The sequence below is a fragment of the Condylostylus longicornis genome, unplaced genomic scaffold, assembly GCF_029603195.1.
Source record: "Condylostylus longicornis isolate FDR11 unplaced genomic scaffold, ASM2960319v2 ptg000122l, whole genome shotgun sequence".
NCBI classification, from domain to species: Eukaryota; Metazoa; Arthropoda; class Insecta; order Diptera; family Dolichopodidae; genus Condylostylus; species Condylostylus longicornis.
Window position 1 is genome coordinate 856,958 of NW_026578090.1, and position 6,961 is coordinate 863,918.

Here is a 6,961-nt window from a genome sequence, read left to right on the forward strand (position 1 = left end):
AATAATAAAATTGATATGAAAGAGTAAAAATGGTAGAATTTTCAAATTTAAAGGCATATATTGCTATCCTTTTCTAACAAATTAAAATTGAAAAAATTTAATAAGCAAAAAAAAAAACCTATATTGAAAAAAAAGGGGAGTGAATTATTATGACATATTTATATACAATCAATATGAAATTTAAATATGTTTAACTATATGCATGTACATATATATAATATGTAAAATATAAAATTATTATTGACATACTTACATACTTATGTATGTAAGTATGCATATTAAAATCCAAAGCTTAATCTATCGAAATTTATTTCTTTTTCGTAGAATGAATTCTTTTGCAAAAAAAAAAAAAATTCATTATTCCAAAATGACTCAAATGAATTTTGTTCATTGGTGATATTTTCAAAACTGATGAATTTTTTTTTTATTAATACACCGCTGGTGAATAATTTTTAATGAGAAAAAGAAAAAATAAAACAAAGAGATTTTAAGAAAAGAGAATACTTAAAAGAAAAGAGTAAAAAATATAAAAAAAAAATAATTTATTTCGGATTGATTGTGGTGATTAAGGTGAATTTATATATTAATGGTGAATACGGATTAAGATGATTTTTTGATGGAATACAAAAAAAAACAAAAAGAAAGAGTTGTTTTTTTTTTTTTTTTTTTGCTTCATTTTTTTATTGTTTTGAATTAATATCGGTAGGTAGGGCCACAAGAAAATAATTTATGGCTATTTTTTTTTTTTTTTGAAATTTTTTATTTGTTTAAAATAATTTATGGTTGTTTGTCCATACTTATTATTGTGTACAATAAAAATACACCACGTTGTTTATATTATTTTTGATCAACATATTAAAATGGTAGATATCAAATCAATATTCTTTATAAAAGAAAAATTTATAAATGTTACTCGTACACTATAATAGGCCGGTGGAATATTTAATTTTTCAACATGTTATAAAATGTATGTGGGTATATGCATGTGTATAAGAAATTATAAAATTTGAAATTCACCAAATATACAAATTCCTTCATGGTTTTTATTGCCGAAAAAAAAATATTTAAATTCACAGCTTCTATTTTTGTAATTGCCACGATAAAAGGTCATATGCCCACCTTACTTATTTCAAATAAATTTCCAGTGAAATGGAATTGATCAGATTTCAAAACTTTAATAAAAATTATTTGAAACTTTTCCTCTTATAACTTAGTCAGGCTAATTTATATTTTAGTTTTAGGCTATATCTATATTTAAATGAATTTAAGAACTACGCACTTCCTTCTACACGTTGTATTACTTTTTATTTTTACATAACTCATTGTATAACAGACTTATTATTTTTCTAAAAACACATACATATTTTCAGTTAAATTGGGAGTATAAAATGACCACAGAAACAGTTCCAATTGAAATTCAGTTCAAATGAAGGGGTTTTTTTTTAGGTCTAAATTTTTAATTAAAATAAATTTCATCCGTTTTCTTACTAATGAGATACGTACGTGTATGTAATTAAATGTTTCAAAAAAAAAAAATTCAATAGTGTTTAACAAATACAATAATAATGAAATTAAATTCGATAGAATATTCGATAAACAACAAAAACGAATAAAAAAATAATCTACATAAATTTAGAATAAAATGTACTTATACATATATAAATTAAGTCTTTAGAATTTAAGTATAACACTTAAAATTTAAATTTTAAATATTAAAAATAAAAGATTAATATAAATTTTAGTTTTTAAGTGATAAGAAAATCTTAAAATATTAGATTCAAATAAAATTAATAAAAAAATTTGTAATTATATAACAAAAAAAAAAAAAAAAATAAGTGAAAAACAACAAAATGCAATTCCTAAGTATACCTAATTTTTATTTAAAAAAAAAATTATAAAACAAAAATTATAAATTTAAAATTAATTATATTATATATAGTGATTAAATTAAATTACAAAAAAAAAAAATTAAATATTAAAAATAAAATTTATATACAGTATATGTGCATATAGAAAATATTAATTATTATTAAATATACTTATATATTTAGAATATACAAAATAATTAGATATTAATTTAAAAAACGAAAAGAAAAAAATTAAAAAAAAAAAACTGAAATTAATATTAATAATATAAAAATTAAAATGAGAAAAACAAACAAATTTTAAAATTTAAAATTAAAAGAAAATGTTATACGATAATTTCAAAAAACGAAAAAACTGTACTGTTCTAGCCATAAATTGTAAATTATTTTATATTATATAAAAATATAATATGTATATGTATGTCCTATATATTATGTAATATTAAAATATTATAACACAAAAAATTAAAAATTAAATAAAGAACACAATAACATTGTGGTCAGAATAGCAACAAATTTTATCACGTATAACAGATAAATTTGTACTAGTTTGATATTACTGCAACCAGTGAAAATTAAAAAAAATTAAACTTATTAAGTAAAACTAAAAACTTAATGACTTTGGATTGTATACTATAATATATAAAAATATAAATGAGAAATTTTAATGTCATTTTAATGTCATAACTTAACGTTAATTAAAAAAATATTAGAATCAGTTAGTTAAAATTAAAATAGTATCATGGCAGTTCGGACCGCACAGATCACAAAAAATTCATGTATTTTAATTTTAAATTTTTGTTATTTTATTTTTGTTCATTTTGTTAAAATTATAATTTTAATTTTAAATAAAACTGTAATACATTATTATTATTATAAAGAATAAAATAAAAATATTTAAAAAAATTTTAATAAAAAAAATTTTACACAGAAATTTCAGGAAAAATATTTATATATATATATGAATAAAATCAAAAAAAAATTTAAAAAAAATCTCAGTATACGTAAAAAAAAATATAAATTTAAAAAAAAAAAAATTTACAATTCGTATATAAATTGTAATGGTATAAGAAAATTAATTAATATTCTCGTGAATAAGAAGATTTTAAATCTTCTTACATATGAGAACAACATTAGACAACAGATTTCTAATCAGTTCACCCAAAATTTCAAATTTGTTTTTTTTTAAAACAGCAAAATTTACAAAAAACAAAAATTTTCTCGGAACCACATCGGAATATTTTCCGACATGTTCCGATTAGTGCCGAATATACATGATCTGTACAATATTTGGATAATTTTTTTTTTTTTTTTGAGAGTAGTCTCAGCCCATTTCAAATAAAAATTTAATTATTGCTCCGTTATAGACTTTGAAATTACTTAAAAATTCGGTTAATTGATTAATTACTTTATATAGTTTCGGCTTTTTAATTCGAACTCTTGACGCATTATCATTGCTTTGAAAATAAAATGATTTTTGGAAATGCAGTTAAGACTTAAGTCACTTTTAAAGTAAACCATCCAATATATTGATTTTCCTATTATTCCGGGAGTTTTTTTTTTTCATATATTTATTTTGTAAAATTCAATTAGTAGCATACACTTAGGCTACTGCAATAAAAATTTAAAGATTAAATATTTTCGATTTATATTACAAATTTATATACGAAATTTAAATAAAATTAAAAAAAAAATTATTGTTTGATTAAAAAAAAAAAAAAAGTGAATTAAATTCGATATTTTTAATTTGTTTTTAATTTAAATTATAAATTATAATATAAAACTTATGTATGAATATTATTTTTTTTTTGTATTTTTCTCATAAAAAATATCGTAACTGTTATATTATGCTTTTTTATTATTACAATAATTTATATTTTTTGATTCAATTAAATAATAAAGTAGAAAAAAAATAATCATCTGTGGTTTAATAAATAAAATTAACTCTTTTTTTTTTTAATTTTTATAATTTCAATTTATAAAACTGTTATATTCTCTATACATAAGCTCTTTTATTTTATTTTATTATATTTTTAATTTCATGTATAATTAAATTATGTATATATTATTTTTTTTTTAATTTATATAAATGTATGTGCACATATATGATAATATTAATATATATATATATATATATATATACATGTAGGTATTACAATTTTAAATTTAATATATAAAAAAAATAAAAATAAATTTAAATAATTATTTTTTAGTGAATATTTTTTTTTTTAGTTTTTAGTAATTAAATGTAATAATAATTAATTATTTTTTTTTTGTTTATTTATAAAATGAAAGAAAACAATTAAAATCATAAAGAAATTAAAAGAAAAATATAAGAGAAAAATGTGCCAAAATAAAAAAAAAAAATTTTTTTGTTTTATTTTTTTTTTTGTATTAGTTTATTTTTAAATTTTCTTTTTTCCAGATTTAGTTTAAATTTTTCAATTAATTTTTTTTCAGATTTTCAGTCATTTGATTATTTTATTAAATATTCCACAAATAGTCAATTTTATTTTTCACTATGTTAGGAAAAAATTTTTTCGATCTATGTCCGTAGAGTTTTGCTGTGAAAAATGGCGCCCGATAAAAACTCCAATTTTAACAACCCTCCTTATTATTTAAATGATAAAAATTGCGTTCTTACTCTTTATTGATGTGCTGCGAAAAGTGGCGCCTGATCATGGTTACAATTACTTATTTAATTCTCTTTATAATTGATATTATATAAAATTTAGTTCAAGCTTCGTCTGTATAGTATTTTGAGGAAGAGTGGCGCCCGAGCAAAATTCAAATTTTTTTTTTTTGAAATTCTTTTTATAGTATAAATTAAATACTAAAATTGTGAATTTAAATTTGTTCCCTATTAAATTATTTCAAAAAGTGGCGCCCGAGCATGTTCAAATAAGAATAATATTTTGTTCGGGAGTATGAAATTTTGTGATTTTGAATTAAAATTTCTTTTTTAAGACTATTTAGTTTTGAAACTTTTAATTCAGTTATCAATCCAAAATACTCATCCAATTTATAGACTTATATAAATTTAGAATTTTGAATTTTAATTCCATTACTTTATTATTTTCATTTCTAACCAAAAATAATTTTAATATTTAAATAAATTTCATAAAGAAAAACAAACCTTAAAATACAATTAAAAAATTTTAATTTTAAATTAATTAAAAAAAAATTAATATTTTAAACAAAATGAAAAATGAATAAAAACTTCGTATACGTAAAATGAAATCTTGAAACCTCATTTATTTATTTAAAAATTAAAAATTAAACAAAAAAGTATACAAGAAATTAGAAAAAATATTTGAAATTTTCGGTTAAAAAAAAAATTATATAAAAATATTTACATAACAATTATAGTAACAATCAAATAATTTACATAATACTCGTATACCTTGAAAGAAATAAAGTATACCATTAAAAATTAAAATTAAAAAATTACAAAAAGAAAAATTTAATAATTTAAAAATAATATTTTGAACATTTTTAGATGACAAATTATTATAGAAAAAGAAAAAATAGTCTAAAAAATTAATAATAATTTTTAATTATAAATTTAAATAAATAATACGAATTCAAAATACAAAATAAAAAAAAAAAAACATGATATACGAAATTTAATAGTAAACAATTCATTTAAAATTTATTTTGCGTTTTCAGAATGAAAAAAATCCCCAAATTAATTTATTCCTTCCAAAAGTATTCGAAATTAAGAAAAGCTTTTATTAAAAAAAAAATATTGTTCAATTCAATTTTAAACACAGTGCTAATACCGATACACAAACCGATACAAAATTAATATAATGTTAGACCTTGAAGTTAGTTAGTTAGTTAGAGAGGGGAGCCGGCCGCTTCAACGCTATCGCCCCGCTCTAGGCAAGCAAAATTCCTATCGGCATCCCTACATAACACACCCATCCCGCTAAATCGATTGAAGTTCCTTTGAAAAATCACACACAGTCGCTCCCGAAAGATCCACCAATTCATTGAATCAATATCAACCCAAAAAGCATTCCTTCTTCCGCACCGGAGTATGGCACTCGCATAGTTTATCCCTTATAAGAAAATTCCCTGAATGTAAAACTCCCGTAGCACAGAATGTATAGAGTCAAATCGAATACAAAAAATTAAATTTTAATAATTTCATTCAACTGCTAAGTAAATTACGTTTTCTCTAAAATTTGATGATTCTTGAAAACGATAAAGCATTATTTTGCTTTTTCAAAGCAAATATGTCAATATTTTAATTTACAAAACTACTAAATATACCAAAAATTTTGATGGCAATTTCAATCAAATATGAAATCATAAGTATACGTAAAAGAATACAAAACAATATTATATATAAAAAATATGTAACAAAAAAATTTTTTTTTATATTGATTTATGAAAATAGTAAATTTTGACAATTTAATAAAAAATTACAATATAATTAAATTTTTATTTATACAAGTAATACAAGTATACTTGTAAACATATACAGTTTATAGAACACATGTGACTTACTTAAAAAAGTTCAAACAAAATTAAAGTTCACTTCTGATATAAGCATTCGTAAGCGCTCAAAAAAAATTCTTTTATTGGTATTATGGTAACGGTGGTGCATATTAATCTATATTAAAATCTCACTGGAAATTTTGTATACTTTCGATTAAAAATACCAGGTATAATGCCCAAATAATCACAACAAATTCCAGAATCTTATACAGGTTAAAATTATATGTATGAGTCTCCTCCCAAAAGAAGAGGAACAAAGAAAACTACATTCGTTTTTGTACTTGTGTAAATTGTATACATTAAACTAGTTTCTATATTTGTCAATATTTTGTTAAAATTTATTATTTTTTAAATAAAACGCAAATAAATGAAATAAAATCATCTATAAAAAAAGCACAAAATATATTTCAGAAAAAAATTTAATATCCTCCCTCCTCCTTATAAAACTCCATATTACAAAAAGTAAAAAGCTCTTACTCCCTCTTTTAATATAAAAGTTAAAACTAATGAAATAAATTATAAAAGAAGCCGATAAATGTATAAAGTTAAAAAAAGAAAGAAATGCAATACCAACAAGTCTACGACATTAT